This window comes from Engystomops pustulosus, chromosome 2, assembly GCF_040894005.1.
Source record: "Engystomops pustulosus chromosome 2, aEngPut4.maternal, whole genome shotgun sequence".
In the NCBI taxonomy this organism is placed as follows: domain Eukaryota; kingdom Metazoa; phylum Chordata; class Amphibia; order Anura; family Leptodactylidae; genus Engystomops; species Engystomops pustulosus.
The window spans coordinates 61,482,355-61,501,496 of record NC_092412.1 but is presented as its reverse complement, the minus strand read 5'-3'; the positions used below and the strand labels follow the sequence as shown (position 1 = coordinate 61,501,496).

The 19,142-nt window shown below is 39.3% G+C and overlaps 1 protein-coding gene across 1 annotated transcript in view; it reads left to right on the top strand.

The window, feature by feature from the left end:
- The window catches only part of LOC140117801 (uncharacterized), a 63,134-nt gene that overhangs the window by 557 nt on the left and 43,435 nt on the right, over positions 1–19,142 (top strand). The gene's annotated exons all lie outside the window — the stretch shown is intronic.

Genomic DNA, 19,142 nt, shown 5'->3' with positions numbered 1-19,142 from the left:
TGTACTTCTTACTATTTTACATTTTTTTTTCAGTTTCTATGAGTGTTGTGAGATGAACTAACGCATGCTTTGTTATGTATTAAGAAATTTGAGGCAGGAAAAGAATTAAAACACTGCTGTAGAATTCATACAATCGCACATTACACATATTGGCCCGCAATGTGGCAGATTATTGAATGCTGGTGCACGGTCTTGAATTATCTGGTGCACCCTGCACTGCTCTGGAAGGGAGCACCATCTTTTTAACAAACAGCATGCAACACAATTCTGTCGGCTGTATTAAATGTGGCACCAACTTTTTTCTGTGTTGTCGGACCCAGTGCAGCCGCAACACAAAACTGCCACAGACACTTCTTAAATACATGTACAAGCTCCAAAGAAGTTCTTTTTAGTACAAAGTATGACAGTAAACTGGCGCAGACAGTTTAATAGACCTGGGCCATTGTAATCAGTGACAAAGTTGTCCGTGAGGGTCCCAATAAATGCAAAACTCCACATATCAGAGCAGGCAGTCTATTCCTAAATACGCTAATATATGAAAGCAAGTTGGATAGTATCCCACTTTTCCCTGGTTCTCCAAACCAGAACTAGATGTATACCACCACCTTGTAACCCCCTTTCCCCATCTCAGGGCCCGATGTAAGTACATAGGATAATTTATGGGCTTTTTCTGAACAGACTCCATGCACTAATTTACGGGCTGATGTCGTAGGCAATGCCATGTGAATGAGCCGTTATGTCTGTTGACATGCTGTAGGGATAGCAGTAATATTGGATATAAATTAATAAGCATTGGCATATAATGGAGTACAGGCAGTCCCCTACTTAAGAAAACCCGATTTACTGACGACCCCTAGTTGCAAATGGACCTCTGGTAATAGGTAATTTCCTGTTCTTTAGCCCTAGTCTACAATGATCAGCTATAACAGTTATCACAGGTGTCTGTAATGAAGCTTTATTGTTATTCCTGGTTCTTATGACAACCCAACATTTTTAAAATCCAATTGCGAGACCAAAGAGAGAAATTAGTCTGGAGCTACAATTATAAAATATACAGTTCCGACTAACATACAAATTCAACTTAAGAACAAACCTACAGAACCTAACTTGTACATAACCTGGGGACTGCCTGTATATACTATTAACCATATAATTCTCAAGAAGATAGGTACATTTGGGTTGGCCACTACTTTGCTTTATTATGTCAGAAAGTTATGATTTTAATATGACAACATTGTTGGTGTTATTATGCATATGACAGCTGTAATCTTTGTAGCTTGCTGGTATTGCTAGGCTGCAGCTTGAGTTGATATTGTCTCAAGATGCAGAGGATGCAGCAAGCAGTAAACTGCACGTATTACCTGGGGCGATTAACACACACCTAAAATCACCCTAAGGCCGGCTACAGATAAATGTGGAATCACAGGCAAACTATACTTACAGCTTACAGTAAAGTGATCACACTTAACTGAACTAATCACTGAGATATGATAACATGCAAGTCTATGGTATTGCCAGGGGCGTAACTAGAGGGTTGCAGAGGTTGCGATTGCACCTGGACCCAAGAGGTTTAGGGGGCCCATAATGTGTCACTTTCCCATATAAGATGACTATTACTGTAAACCATACATTATAGTCGGGGGGCTGGCACAGACATTGCACTGGGGCCCATCAGCTTCTAGTTACGCCACTGGGTACTGCAGTATGGTATATGGATGCGGTACATGTTGTATGCTATGAAGGCAGCTATATTCATGGTTACAAGTAATTGGACAAGATTTAATATGCAGTGCACTAATGACTCTTTCTACTCATCAAGCATTCTAAAAAAGACAGTAAAACAGGACCGACAGAACCATCTTATGTCTGTTTATGTCTCTAAATCCCATAAAGCCATATAGAAATGTTTATTGTTATCTGTTTAACCACATGGGAAATAGAGAAAATTACATTTATATTGTTCCAGCTACAAAATATTGCAACAAATTGAATGATTTTTAAATGGGCAAAACAAGAGAAACAAACGTGTTGCGTGTGTCAGATTTACGTTCCCAAAGTAGAAAAGATGAACTGAACTCGGCACATCAGTGCAGTTCAGCTGCTCTGCCTTCGGCCCGGTAAATCCACCACACATGGTGCAAGTTTATCAGAACACAAATTCACTCAGTTGCAACATTAACACCTTAAAGAGAACCTGTCAGGGCAATTTGGCACGCTAATCCACCCACAGGCCATTTTTTGGTCTCTGTGACAATTGGATTTTGAAAATGTTGGATTCTCATAAGAACCAGGAAAAACAATAAAGCTTTATTACAGACACCTGTGATAACTCTTGAAGCTGATTATTGTAGCCTAAGACTAAAGTACAGTCAATTACCAACACCCAGAGGTCCGTTTGTAACTAGAGGTCATCTGTAAGTCAGGTGTTCTTAAGTATGGGACCGCCTGTGTATGGAAAAATAAAACAGTTATGGATTTTTAAAGGAGGGGATAAAGGGATATTTTGTTGGGTGTTGTAGTGATGTGTACATGTATGTAATAGTCACAGCAATTATATGTCCTCATTATTCCCCTAATAGGGGAAATTATCAGTCCCTCTGTACTCATTGTCACAAATTTGTAAAATCCTTGTTTTGCACATGTATTGTGACTCTTTACTACTTTATGGCCTTGATGCCAATTTTCCATAAAATGGATGGTCCTCAAAGGAAGTTATCGCCCAACAGATTTACTATAATTTTATGCCAGAAACTGATGTATGCTAGCAGCTGTTCTGTCCTACTCCTCTGACTTCTGCAAAATGATATGTCAGTCTTAATCTATTCTGTACACTCTAGATAACTGTCCCACAAATAGTTATTCAGCTCCACCCCAAATCCAACTGTGCAATCCTTATATGCCATTAGTGGAGTTAGGAGGACCCCATACCAATTACATGGTGTATTGATCACTTAATAATTTGTGTGGTCACAACCAATATACATGTTATATGTGCTGTATGGTCAGCTATAGGAAACCTATCCTCCTGCTTTACCTTCAATCTGTTAGTATGCTATTTATTGTCTTAAAGGAAGTCCACCATCAAAATCCATCATGATAAACCAGGGACACTTCCTCATAGATCCGGGCACTGTGACTGCGGCAATCTCCTTATATTTGTTACCCATGGTCTCCTTCCTTCTAAAAGTATTCTAGTTAGTCAGAAGGGCTCTTGGGGTGTTCCCAGAGCCCTCAGTGCTGTAGCTTCACGGGTTTTTACAATGTTAAGAAAACTTCCCCTCTCTCACTGTGCTGAAACTAAGGAAGGGGAACGGAGGGTAAGAAGTAGGAGAAGGGAGGATAAGACTGTTTAGCAACCTGTGAAGCTACAGCTCAGAGGGCCTCTAGTAAAAAAACCTGGCTCTTTAGCCTAATTATTAAAATAGATTTTTAGAAGGAAGGAGGCCATGGATAACAAATATAAGAAGTTTACCAGTCACAGTGCCTAGATCTATGAGTAAGTGTCCCTGCTTTATCATGCTTGACTGTATGGCAGATTTAAGTATGCCTTAATAATGTCTCATCTGTTGGTGTTGGAAACATTTTCTACAAGTTTTGAAACTCCAATTGTCACTGGGGCAAAAAAATTTTTTTGTCTGGAACTACAATTATAAAATATACAATTTCGATTTACATACAAATTCAACTTAAGAACAAACCTATGGAACCTATCTTGTATGTAACAATACGGTGGCACTATCTTCAGAGTGAAATGAGGGGTTAACACTCTCATTGTGTGAAAGTTTCCAGAGTGTAATGTCAGTATTACAGCACTTAGCTTACAACATTTCTGTGTATAAAGTGCATATACTCCCCCTCAGTATGAAAGGTCCCCGGTGTACTGTGACTCACAAAGCCCACGGTTATTATTTACCGGATTTACTGGGGTCTTCCTCGCAACAATTTCTTCCATGGGTTTCCCCGTCCGTATTAAAGCTTATCATTTAGCTATTTCATCAAAAGAACTGCATACATATAATCAAGGGCAAAATATCTAAAAGTTTCATATACGTTTCTACAGGAAACTTTAAGCTTTGCAGCAGATTACACTATTATACGTGTTAGTTATTACTAGCACAGAAGTATTACACCTGTTTCATTAATAGCATAGTAGCATCACACCAGATATGTATTACTTGTCACCTTCCATCACAACACCCTAAGTACATGTATATATCGAGTTACAAAAAAGGGATGTTGAAAGTAAAAGCATCCTCTACAAAGTCTTGTTTATGACTATCCTACTGTTTTACAACCAAATATCTTAGCTCTATGTCTTAGTTTCATGGCTCTCCATGATTATAGCCTACAAGGTCTTAGGGTAGAATAAATGAAAGGGGTTGTCCAGGCTCCTAAAAAAAATTATAGAATAAGAGCACTGGACAAGGTGAGTATAAGATTTGTATTGTTTTTATAGCACTCCCAAATTCTTATATAAATCTTTATATAAACACCTCTAGGAATGACTTTTCATGTGGCATATTTTTGACTATGCATGTGCTACAAATTCTTCAGTCATAGTTTGACACAAATTTGATATTAATTTTTATGGGCTCCATGAAGGTGTAAAAATATTAAATAACCTATACTTACCCCAATCCTTACCTCGGAATAAGGATGATCAACGCCTGCTTCATTTCACAACTGTAATAAATATATACAGCCCCACTCCCAGTGCAAAATATAGGTATAGACCGCACTTACATATATACAGTCCCCCAGTAATACATATCATATATACTCGAGTATAAGCCCAGTTTTCCAGCACAAAAAAATGTGCTGAAAACCCAAACCCGGCTTATACTGGGGGATATGGGCTGGAAGGCTATATACTGGGGGGGGGGCAGGTGCTGGCTATATACTTTGGGGCATGGTCCGGCAGGCTATATAAATGGGGAGGCTGTGACCAATGCATTTCCCACCCTCGCCTTAAACTCAAGTCAATAGGTTTTCCCAGGTTTTTGTGGTAAAATTAAGGGGCCTCGGCTTACACTTGGGTCGGCTTATACTCGAGTACCACCAGTAATAAATATATCTAGTTCCTTAAGTGATGAATATATATACAGGTCCCCAGTAATGAATCTATATACAGGTCCCAGTAATACATATATATAGCCCACCAGTAATAAATATATCTAGTTCCCCTAGAAATGAATACTGTATATATACAATAGTATATACATTTTTATATAGCCCTCCAGTAACTACCGTAATATATCTAGCTCCACCAGTAATGAATATACATAGAACTCCCAGTAATACATATATATATATACCGTATATAGCCATCCAATAATAAATATTTCTAGCTCTCCCAGTAATGAATATATATACAACCCCCCATAATTAATATATATATACAGACTCCCAGTAAGAAATAAAAAGTTAAAAAGTTATTTGTTTTTTACACCATAAAAAATTTTCCATACCAGGGAACCCCTTCAAGTTGGATGAAATCTCTCCATGACTCTCCAGTATGAATCTGCAGTGTACAAAATGCTATAATAAAAAATAGCAGTGGTTTATTTGAAGACATAAAATGAACCACTATGGAATTAAACTGGTTAAACAAAACAGAAATTGCTTTATATTTCATATTCTTCCAAGTAGCCCCACTTGTCAGTTGTTACCAGAGGTCTCAGTAACATGAGAGACCATCATATCGCTAAATACTTTATTAAAATGAATGCAAAAATATGGTATTGGTGCTTCTCACAAAAAAACAACTGATTTAATCTAAACATGATTTTACTGAGTTGCATCAGGATTTCACTCCTGTTTATAGCTGAAAACAATCCCTGATCCTTGACCCAGTCTACACCCTTTTATAGAAGATGCTACTCAGCACTCCAGAGAAAATGGGTAATAACTGTGCTAAATATTTTCTTCACTCCTCCTCGGGAGATGAGGGTGTTTGTGATGGGTTTGAGTAGGTGGATTACTATGTTCTACAGGAAAAAGTCAAGACTGTTAGGAGAAACAAAAGTTTGCAGCTCACAAAGATGACACAAGTCTGATGGAATCTGAAAGATTAGATTTTTATCTTTAATATGACACTATAAAGATTTACATAAGAGAAGGAATTCTAGAAATGCCATTTCATACCATACCTGGTAGTATAATTGGGTAAAATCTTGTGACAGGTTCCTTTTAAAATTACCATGAAATGAATCTGGTGGTTTGGACCAGTGGTATAATGTATACCAAACAGTTAAAGAGTAACTAAACCTTTAAAGTAAATGTCATTATATTTCTGAAATGCACAGAGCAGGTGATATTAGTAAAATTGCTAATATACTTCATTAAAGGGAACCAGTCATCAGAAGACCCCTTTTCTGGCTCCCCCATGTCCACATAGAGAACAGTGTGCACATTGCCAAAAAGTTTTTTATAGTAAAACTGTCTTTTTCCGAAAAAAAATATAAGTTAAATGAAAGATAACCTTTCTGTATGCAGAGCTGTGTCCCCAGTCCCCTGGAAGTGGCCAGTGAGGTGCGACCCTCCCCCCTCCCCCATCCTCGGATAACAGCAATGTCGTGCATCGATTTCAAATTTTAAAAAAACTCCCATGTCCCCATGTTTCCTCCTGACACCTGCCATCACTTTCCCCCTTACGACATCATACATGTCTACCCCACTCCTCACTAGGGACACAGCTCTGCATACAGAAAGGTAATCTTTTATCTAACTTATCTTTTTTACTGAAAAAGTTTTATTATGAAAACTCTTTGGCAATGTGTACACTTTTTTCCTGTCACCAGATAAAGAGCTCCTGGTGACAGGTTCCCTTTTAGGAAAGCAGCTTCTCTGTTGCTTTTCTCTGCTCTTCTCCTGCAGGGTATAGAGAGAGCTCCATCCACATCAGATAGATAAGACTAAAGGAAAACTCTTTTGATATCTAGAGCTTATTTTCCTTGATAAAAATATCCAGGGACTGTTTGTTAAGAGTTAAATATGGAGGAAATGTAGGGGTAAAAGGGCACGGGTACATATTTGTTTAATAAAGTGTATTACAAAGTTTACTATTATCATGTAAAGTATACAATTGTGCCATGTAGATGAAATGTTGATAAACTGACATATATAAATACTAACTACAGTATTTTTCGGACTATAAGGCGCACCGGAGTATAAGGCCCACCATCAATAAATGCCTGCTAAAACGTCTAGGTTCACATATAAGGCGCACCGGAGTGGCAGACCTGTGCACAGTTCAAGGCAGCTGTTGTCTGTAAGTATGGTTCATATATAGGGCCCACTATAAGGTGCACCTTTGATTTCTGAGAAAATCAAAGGATTTTTAGTGCGCCTTATAGTCCGAAAAATACGGTAACTTTTCAATAAGCTTTGCATAAAGCAACAGTACAAATACATGCAAGAAATAATGTCATTTATCTTGGCAGAGGAATGTGGCTTTTTCTCTATTTACGCGGCTCCTACCATGTCCCCTCCATTCCTGATAAAATCCCTTTTACTGTGAAATAACGGCTGAGATCTCAGAAAACCTAGAAGTGAGAAACTTGAGCAGTAGTCACAGTCACAGCAGCTAGGTCTCCTTCCAACAGTGCAGAGAGGACTGCAAATGTACAGGTAGAGGTTGTAGAGGGGAAGGCTGCAAGACTCTTTACATTACAAGTCACATAATACCCAAAAAAACACTATAATTCCTTATGTAAACATATTGTACTACTGAGTATTTCACAGTTTGTAGAATGGTGGGGTGAATATTCGGTTGTACACCAGGGAGTAAATTTCATAAGCCATGCACCAACAAGAAACTAACAGCATTGCCCACTACTGCTTTTTTCCTACCCATGCTGCTCCCATTGTATTCACATCTATCTTTTGGGCAGAGATCTCCTGCCTCTGCGTAATGTTTTTTTTTTGCTTTAGTTGTACCCCTCTTATACAAAGGCCATACATATAAGCCCTAATATGCAAATGCATTCAACAGCTTCAATGTCAATTTGACATTTATTACATCTGTAAATGAAGTTGTGGATGGGGACAGCTTTTTGGTTCATGTGATTCATGTGACACAATTACATAGGGTACATGTATTTACCTTGAGTGGTTTTCTCAACTGGCTCTCATCCTAGTCATTTAGCCTGGTATAAAACTAGCATTGGGCCTAGACCTCTATTTATTCTACCTGACCTGCATTTCAGTTTCGTACATTCTGCTTTGTTTCCTGACCACCTCTTGCCTCCTGATGCTATACTGCACTCACATCTTTTGCAACCATGGTTTCTACCTCTGACTACTTTCAATAACAATTTTGCATCTTACTTACTCTCTTTTGTTGACTTGGTTTTCACTTATCTCTATTACTCGCATTATTTAATGTAAGGAACGTAGCCAAGTTTGAGACCATCATCTAGGGTGGTCATCAAGTAGGCAAGAGCTGTAAGGAGGCTTGTGAACTAGAGAGTTTTTCAGACTGCCATATTTGGGATATGGAAGGAATTTTCCCCTAATTTGATAAATTGGAAGCAACTTTGCAGGATTTATTGCCTTCTTCTGGATCACCACTCTAGGATTTATAGGTTGGGCTTGACAGACCAATATCTTTTTTCAACCTTATCTACTATGGCTTTTCAAAAACTTTTCTATTAATCTTGCTGTAAGGCTACAAGAAGACGTCCACAGCGGCGGTCGTGTGCCATGAGCCATAAGCCGGGAGGAGAGGGAAAAGGTGAGCGCACCTCAGCCCTCCCCTCTTAATAGCGAGCTGAGTGACTGCAATGCAAATCAGGGAACGAATAGGACCTGCCCTATTTTTTGAAGAGTAGCCACCCTGTACATCTATGGTGTCTGAGAGCTAGCTGCCATCTTTTGTGGCTAGCTCACGGCTGCTTCATGCAGACATCTGAATTCTCCCTTATTCTGCTTCTGGATAGGAGGGAGAAAGTGTTAAGCAGGTAGTTGCCCCTAACCATCTCTATGAATAAGAAATACAGCCTACAAAGGGGAAAACTAGAAAAAAATGACAGAATTCATGTCATATAAATAGTAAAAAAAACTGTTAGTTTTCATGTTGTTGAAAGGTTAGGTGTGCTTTAAATGTGGGAATTTCTTTTATCTATAATACAAATATATGTTTGAGTGTCTTCACAGCACATATACGAGAGTATAGATTGATTGGTTAGCACCTGTATATGACTGTAAGCATTACTTCTATGTTGCTGTGTGGGTGTCCAGGATCTCCTTGGCTTCCTGTGAGTGAGCAGAGCAACTTTGAAAGTGCCTGGGATTTCATTTGACAAACAACCTCTTTGAAGCTTGAAATAACATGAGAGAGGAGAGAGGTACCTGGATGAGACAGGTACACAGAATCATATCTGTACCTGTGGAACGCTATAAATCTCTCACACCTCCTTCCCCAGCAACTCCTCCAGAAAGGTGTAAAACACACATTCTGAAAGCCAGTATGTAATAATGTCATAGCCCTGCTGCAGTCTGGAAAGTAAAAGAAACTAAACAAATGCAAGTAACCAAGTAACAATGAAACATAACAAAAAGTTGATTCTTCTTATTCCCATCTCTGTATGCAAGACACAGTTGAGTATTACTTTTATATTGGTGCGTAAAAAAGGAAAGCCACAGCCTGCCCCTACTTATTGGTCTTATTTCTTCTTTGTGACTCAGAAAGTCCATTTTGTGGACATTGCATGACACATGGGGTTCACGGATCCGTGGTTTGTAGCCTGTGATATGCACATGTTTGAGTATATGAGGGTCTAATCAAACACGATTTGGCTCAGAAAGAGAAGAAAATGCAATTTTAAAAAACTATTGCAGTCTGTACTATGTGCAGTTTGCCTGTGGGGGGGGGGGGGGGTGCAGGGTGCGCTAGATTCATCAAAACTGGTGCACGGTCTTCATTAATCTAGTGCCCCCTGCACTGCTCTGAAAGTAGGCACCACTTTCTTTTGGTGCACTTTGTTCATGCTGCAGCACTGTGGTGCACGTCAGTAATAAATGTGCCGCAAATTCAGACAGGCCACTAACCACACCCCTTGAGGCACAGATTTTTGTCATCTTGTCTGACAGAGGGCAGCCGTGACACAAAACTGGCAGAGACACTTTATAAATACTTGTGCAATCCATTTGCACTTTCTTTCAGTGCAAAGTCAGACAGAAAACTGGTGCAAACACTTTATTAAATGTAGGCCAATGTGTACAAATATACTCTTCACCGCACAATAACCCAGTTGCTAATGTAAGGGTTGGCCACTACCAAGATATGTTCCCAGGATTAGTACAAAACCTTGATAGAGGAGTCGCAGTAATTCATTAAAATTATATGTGTACATAAACAAATAGTTTGTGCATAAACAACAAGTACTTGTGCATTTCAATGATAAAAATTAACTAGTATTCATCCTTAATATAGATGCATTGATAGAGTCACTCATAATGTACTTACTTTCTCTGCAGTCTGTTGGAGCCGTAGTCACATGACCCACCTGCAGCAGAACTCAGGACTTCCTGTGTTTTTGGATGTCCTGCTGACTTCCTGCAGATCAAGGGGCCGTGCACTTGGCCACAGCTCCTACAAACTTCTGATAGAGTTTATGGGTGACCCTATAGTGGTCTTGTACTTACTATGGTAAACTTTCTTATCAATGGCCAATTCCTTTGAGTATAATTACCTCATGATATTTTCCAGTGTGTTTTGTCACACATATTTTACAGTGCTCCTCCTTGTTTTCACTGTATTCTAAACCCACTGATGGAGGTGCGTGTAACCCATCCATAAAAGTCCATGACATAAGTGGGAACAGAGTCTAACCATAAAGTCTCCTAAAGCCGTTCACCACCAGTGTTTGGATGTGTGGTCTCTTATCTCACTGAGAAAAATGATAAATGTGATAAATACACACATGTAAAAACGATGCTGAGAGCTTTTTCTAAGGCTTACTCTTACACACATTATAATAAAGATGGTCCCATACCTGTCTGTAGGTCATGTGTGGTACTGCTGCCTTGCTCCATTTTAGACAATGCACGTCACACCTGCATTGGGGCTTTATGTTACACTCTCTGTTTTGGGAGAGAGTAATGAAAACTAAAATTGAAAGGAGAAAAGAAAATTATCTATTAACCTTACATTCTCTATAGACGTCAATGTATCTTCCATTACACATCTGTTATTATAGCAGAAAATATACAGTCAGTTTTTCTGTTTTTTCTGCTCTCAATAACGTAAAGTCCAACATAACCTGCTGAATGCAAGTATGAACTGAGCCTTCGTCGCAGACAGATGTAGTGCTATATGTGTGAAGGTCAGTTCTCATCTTAGTTTAGTCTTCAGTTATTTCCTTCAGCTACTGTGAGCCACAACCTGGAATGTTGGCCCACACAGAATAGGTGCAATTCTTTACATTATACCAGTCTGTAGTTGCTTTATCTGGTTTTGGCTCAAATGAGCTGATACAAATAACTGAAAACATAAAAAAGATGTGACTGGTTCTTAGAAAGTAGCAATCCTGGACGATTCTATAAAGTAGCAATATACAATTTTGCTGGTGAAGGTTTAGTTGTGTTTTCTTGTATAAAATTTTCCATTTTACACCTTATTGTTTAAGACTTGTTATGTGATAACCTATCAGGGAATGTGCAGGTACATCCTAGAACCATCTCCTCCCCAACATGGGCAATGATAGATCTCATATTACATATGTCAGCACCTATACCTCCTACATTCACCTCTGTTATCTGTAGCCGAGTGCAATTATGCAAAATTAGTGCATTTACCACAATTTTAAGTGAATAACTCTCTATGACAGTGATGGCGAACCTATGGCACTGGTGCCAGAGTTGGCACTCAGAGCCCTTTCTGTGGGCACTCAGGATATCAGCTTAGGACGAAACACGGACAAATCCATTAAATCTTCCTGCAGTCCTAGGCAACTTATGAGATGTTGCGCTCAGCACTATTTTACAGCGACACTTCATTGACTGTTTGGAACTGCTTGAAAAGTGAGAAGGTGTTGAAAGAAGTGCATTATCTTTGTGGTCCTCCTGCTGGACCCACCATTCTTCCTAAACAGAGACCCTGGAGACAAGCTACAATGATAGTCTGAATTTGCCCACCTTGTTTCAACTGTATTGGTGGCCTCAGGCGGCCGATACAATTAAAGAAGTGGAAGAACAGGTAGCAATAAGTTACTGCTTAAAATGGCACATTGGCACATCAGGGTAAATAAGTGGGTTTTGGTTGTAGTTTGGGCACTCAGTCTCTAAAAGGTTCGCCATCACTGCTCTATGAATAGCATTCTATTATGTTGCAACTAAAAAAGTACTAGGGAAATTCAAGTACATGTCGGTACAATGTGCAAAGACTGAAATCAGCCCTAACATTAAAACCACTTGCTTACTATTGGTAATATTGGATACTATTTGGCACATTGATTTTTGTTTATTCACTACATTTGTAATAGTATACCTACCATAAAAACCAAGACAACTCATAACAAGTTATTGTACTGATATAAAAAAAACTTTATTAAATACATAAAATCATAAAAATGGCAGATCATTTTTGAGGAAACATTAGAACATCACAACAGAACACAACAATTAACCATGGAGATACAACACTGGATTCAAGCATGGGCAGTGCTGATTGATACATAAAAAAGGAAGGAGTCCCACTAATTCATTAAACTTATATGTGTACATAAACAAACAGCTTTATACAAAACTAGTTAGCAGTAAAGTGCTTGTGCATTTCAATGATAAAAATTAATTAGTATTCATCCTTAATATAGCTGCATTCAGCCACATCCTTATGAGTGTAAATTCATAGCTTACCCATGGTCAACAGTTCACCCTCTGTCTGCCACAACAAAACATTTTGTCACTAGCCACTGTATTTCTTTCTATGTGTGTTTACTCTAAATTTGGCATTCAGTTATTGGATGTTTCCCTGTGAAATTATTATTTAAATATATTTATTATGGATATGTATTTACAGAATGATCTTCATAGAATAGTATATAAGGATGGAAAAAGACTTCCCCATAGCTCCTGATATTTTTGCTCTCCATAAAGTCTTGAACTTGAGTCCACTAAAACAACCTCCTGCGGCAGAGAGTTCCACAGTCTCACTGCTCTTACAGGAAAGAACCTTTGTCTATGGTGATGGTAGAATCGCCTCTCCTCTAGGCGCAGAGGATTCCCCCTTGTCCTGGTCACAGGCCGAGGTATAAAAAGATCTTTGGATAGATCCTTGTTCAGGTATTTGGACATTGTAATGAGGTCTCCCCTCAGTCTTATTTTTTCTAAACTGAGTAATACCAAATTTAGTAATCTGTCATTGTATTTTAGTCCCCCCCCCCCACTCCCTAATAATCCTGGTTGCTCTCCTCTGCATCCGTTCCAGTTCTATTATATCCTTTTTATACACTGGTGCCCAAAACTGTACACAATATTCCATGTGTGGTCTGACCAGTGACTTGTATATGAGCAAAACTATGTCCTTATTTACTGTGCCACCTTTGTGCTCATCACAGTGGTCAGTGCTGAACTATTCCTTTGGCTGTGGTGTATGCTAGTTTTTAGATGATATAGGAAAACTATGAATATACTTGAATCATTACATGAAATTTCCTGCATAATTTAGCATAGGCCTTAAATCTACAAACCTATATATGCCAACTTGTCCAAAGATTTTAAAGGATATGTGCACTGTATTTTCTTTTTGATTTGTCTATCTCAGTGGCCGTAATAGCATTTGACATATATTAATCATTAATTGTGTTATGTGAAGGTTTTGGTCCAAAATAAATCTCATGACATATAGATGTATATAAAATGCCCCCTCTTCTACCCATTGCAGGGCTTTCTGCAGTTGGATGCCTCTATAATCCATCATCTATCCCCTGTGCTGTGGACAGGGGATAAATGGCTTTAAATATACAAGGAAAACTCCCAAGTTGGAATACTGAAAAAAACCTACCCCAGTTCCTGCTCTATTCCAGTACAGCTGGTTTCAGGCCCTGTAGCCAGCCTAAACCACCAGGGGTGCACAGGATCTTCTGCATCCAATGACTGGCCTCCTTGGAAATGAAACATAATTTCCTGTGTTTCCTCCTGTTTCATAGACGCTAGTAATTGGATGAAGCAGGTCCTGAAATCACCAAGACATCAGGTCCTGAAACCGAAAGTACCAGAGCATCACAGCCCACATCTTACTGGCCCTTGTCCACTGTGGGTATTCCATATTCATGGAATACCCTTTCAATGGATTGGGAGATGACTTTTCAGCCAATGTAATAGTACACATATCAGCCTTCTATCACCCTTCTATCTTTCTATAAGGCTACCTGCGAATGACGTGGTCTATTTTTGAGGTCCATATGTCACCAGTGTGTAATCCGTTTGTATTTCCGTAAAATAAAAAAGAGCCGAGTATCATCTTTATGTCATCTTTTTTTTTTAAAATATGAAAGGCTGGCAAATGAAGTCAACCCCTTGAAGGATCACATGATTGTGTTAACTAGCAACTCATACATAAATACGCACCTCATGCGGATGACACACAGGTGTGATCCCCTGTGACATCCATTTTTTTGGTGGGAAGGCACGGGCCACAAACATGGGGAGGAATAATACCTGAGTTTTCTACAGCCTCCTGACGGATCCATGAAAAATACATTCATGTACATGTGTTCATTGAAATCAATGTGTGAGTGTGCCATCTGCAAAAAAAAAACAGATAGCACACAGGTAAAGACAACATTTGTGTGCATGTAGCCTAGAGAAGAGAGGAATTGAATGGAGGGATAACTAACACATTCAGGAGAAGTGTGAATGCGGATCTATGTCAGCAGCATCAGGGCAGTCAGCTGTGTGAAGGATTTATGCATACTCTACAAAGCTCTATGAATTTATAGAAAAGATTATTTTCAAACTTTTCTAATTGAGCAATTAAAAAAAAAAAATCTTTGGACAAGTTGGCGTATATAGGTTTGTAGATTTTATCCCTATGCTAAATTATGCAGGAAATTTTATCTAATGATTCAAGTGTATTCATAGTTTTCCTGTATCATCTAAAAAACTAGCATACACCACAGCCAAAGGAATAGTTCAGCACTGACCACTGTGATGAGCACAAAGGTGGCACAGTAAGTATGTCCTTCGTTCTCACTTGCAAGTTATAAAAGACCCCTTTTTGCAGCATTGCCCCCGGCTCCCTGCGTCCTTGCGAGAAAGCGCTTAAAAGGCCATTATAAATAGCATGGGCAATGAATTGTTCCCATTGCTTCTGGAGTTGTGGTGGAGAGTCTGGCAATAACTATGCTATGACAGCATTTCACAACAGAATTCAGAAGACTGAGGCCTTTGTCACTTTTGGGGTGATAAGACTTTTGGTTACACAGCTGCAGTAGCCTTCAGGGTAGGAGGTACAAAAGAGAAATGAGTAGTTGGAAAAGGCCTCTACAATGATATTTTGTTAAACTTTTAGACTGGGTAGGGAAGGGATCTATTTGATGTTGATAAAGACATAAATAGAATAAACCCTGGTATAAGTCTGAAACATGTTTGAATTAAAAAAGTGACACCTTGTTCGTTTCATTAAAAAAGTGGACTTTTAGGGTAGACTGCAGACTGTAAATGTATATAATTACTTTGAATTGTTTATCCTTTTATTCTGACTTTTTGCAAGGGAAAAATAGCTACATTCAGACGGCCATATGGGGGACGTATATACGGCTGACGTATATGGGACCGATACACGTCCCCCATAGACCACAATGGGCGCACGCTGCCCTACGTACCCCGTAAGAAGATAGCACCTGTCCTATCTTTTCACGGCATATGGCGCCATGCGCCATATATCCCTATAGAGAGGGGCGGGGTGAGCAGCGCTCACCTTCTCCTCCTCTCCCCGTGCGCCGGCGCGTGCCACCATGCTACGGTACAGAGGGCAATGGGCGTCTGAATTTAGCCTAAGCAGGTATCCTTATCTGATAATGCATAAAAGTTAATTGATCTGACATGTAGTTCACAAAAAAAACTACAATAATCTAAAAAGCACTAAAAGTGGTTATCCAACTTTTTCAAAGATGCTTGAAAAAGGTGGGTGCCACCACCGAAACGTTGCAATGCAATAAAACTTCACCTCTGATTTTTTTTTTGCTGCCTATTTTTGGACTTATTTACTGTGATCTGTAGCCACGAATCTTACCCCTTCGCACCACCTTCTCATTTGCTGTGCAGCTCAGGAGTTTTCCATACATTATCTGTCTATGTATCTTTTTATCTTCTATCATCTATCTTATTTATATATAATCTACTTTTTATTTCTGCATTTATAAATTTATCATCTCTTTATGAATCTATATCATCTTTTATATTTATGTTCTATCATCCGTTTATATTTATGTTCTATCATCCATCTATCTCCTATGACATTCCCCTACAGTCCCATATTACAGATACTTACCATACTACTGCTTGTAACTACAAAGTGTTATTATTGTGCAGGGCTAAAGGGATCAATCTTACTGACTGTGACTGTTCATAAAATGGTTTTATTTTGGGGCCCCGCTTTTAGTTTTTCCCAGTGCCCCACTTTAAACTGGCCCTGTCTAGTGGATAGATGCTCTGTATCTCTATTGCAGGTAAATAGTGCAAGTTGTGAGTTCTCATCCCTTCTGGGCACAAAAAATTTAATAATTTAGAGAACTAGGGGGATATTTTAAATGGAGCTTTTGCCTTTTTAGTGCTCCTACCGCTTTTCTTCTTTCTAACCCATTTTTTAGTGGTCCGCAACAGAAAAAATTAGATTTTTTGCCTCCTTGGTTTTCATTTTCAATTTTTGACAAAATTAATATGTGTTCATTCCATTTTTTGGGCGCTAAGAAGTGGTGGAGAGTAGACCAAAAGAAAAATGCTCTATCAAAATAGAAACTGCCATTTGGGACAGTAAATTGTCTCCGAGATCGAAAATTGTCTTAGGAACAGAAATATTAAATATGTACCTCATTAACGACAGTTGAAAACCAAGCGAGCAGAGACTTTAGATAAATGCCCCCCTTGTGTCTGTTGGAGAATATACAACAGCTTTAGCTTATGTTAGAGGACTTAGGTCATACAGACAGCAGGTGTTGCTGTGTTAAGTGTTAATGTGTTTACTTTTAAACTGTTCTGTTAGTGTTTTACTACTCTGCTTGTAAGATCTCTCTTGTATCCTCCATGTTTGTGAGAACCCATGTTAGGCATGTAATGGTTGCTGTGTATCTCAAGTAAAGATCACAATGAATATACTTCCACAACTCTATGTGTGCTGATGCTTCAACTCCAGACAGCTGCAATCTGCAACAGTGTCAGGGGTAGCCTCAGAGTTGTAGAAACACCATATATGGACATATGATGGTATTTCCCTGATGACGTGGTTTCAGGCTCTGCAGCTGGCCAAACACATCTATACTACTTCAAACAGATTTAAATTGCCGGAACCATGGCAATTTAAATCTTGCACAAGGATTGTAGTTTGTCAGTGCCACAGAACCAGAGATACCCACTGTTACAGTTGAGTCAGTTAAATTTTCATATGCAGCTTCCACTTACGTCTGTAACTATAACTGGTCATATCTCCATTCCTGTGTATCCTACAAAACAATCCTCTCTAAAATGAAACATGAACTGAGGGGGACATTTATCAAGGCTTCTATTACTGAAGGGGCCACAGAGGGGTGTGAAAAGGGGGAGTGCCCGGCAGTGCAGTGGGCCGGTGTACTCCTGCCCCGTTCCTGAACACGTGCAAAATTTCAAAGTCAAAATTTTCAGGCTGCAGAGGAGTGGGGATTTCATCATACACCAAGGCATGAGCACCAGCCTATGATAAACCTTCCCCTGTGTTTCTATGTGTCACAGTACAGAATATATAGCTGTTTGAATTGTGGCCCCTTCAGCCTGTCAGCTGAAAGATGCATGGAGAAGAAGGGGGAGCTGTAGGGAAGAGGAGGGAGCTGACAGATTCCATGGTTTCAAGGAGCTCGTGTAAAGATGTGCCATGGCTACACAGCGCTCATGGAAGGAGAGTACCATTGCTAGACATCTGAAATTGGAGCCAAATATTCTAAAGGCAATAGAGACATAAAGAATTCACAATGGAATTCAGGATTTGGAGAGTTGTGATGAGAGAGAAGAAAAGATTAAAAAAAAAAAGAATGCCAAATGCTCATAGTGCAAGGATAGCTTTGGTAGATATTTTATTGTACATAAAAAGCTTTCACCTTACTGGTCTGCACTGGTGTGCACATAATAAAATGTTGGTTGTGTACATAATAATCATGTACATAATAAATCTAAACTACACCATTTGGCTCCATCGTGTGCCAATCTGGATTTTCTCTACTTCACATGACATCATGAATGATCAATGTGTACAGAGGAGAGAAGAGACAAGAGAATGGTCAGAGAACATACCAAAGTTACAACCAAACAGTAACGGATTATGGAAAGAGTAAGGAAGAAACTAAACTAAGAGACTCAATTCAGGTCAGGAAGAATAAACTCATCAGAGTCTGAAAAACAAATCAAAGGCAGACAATTCCAGCTCCATGGAAACTATATAGTAGGCTAATGAGCAAGCTGAGAGCCAGGTGAGAAAACCACTCAATAGGGGGCACCAGGTAAATTTATGGCACATTGGGCACCAGGTTATGATGAAAACCCTGCCCCTCCTCAATGTTAGATGTATCAGGAGGCTCTGACCTCCATATCTCCAGTGGCTGGCTGCACTGGCGCACAATTCTACACCAGGCCATGTGCCACAGGGTGTGACTCCCTCCATGCACACTTGGCTTGGAGGTGGAATAAGGGGGAAAAACTGGCATACAAGCACTAATAAGTCTCCCCCAATGTTGCAACCATTGCCTACCTCTGAGACCATCACTGCAGACAAGGAACATGACAAGTGTAGATCAGGAATGAAACACACAAACAGGAAAGAAGGGAACAAGGTTGTGCAGAGAAGAAAGACTGTGTGGTTATTAGCTAGCAAGTGAAACTACATAAGTAATTACTATTAAGCTATTAGTGTTTGCCATCATCCGACCTAGGATTAGGGCCATAGAAGAGTCCAG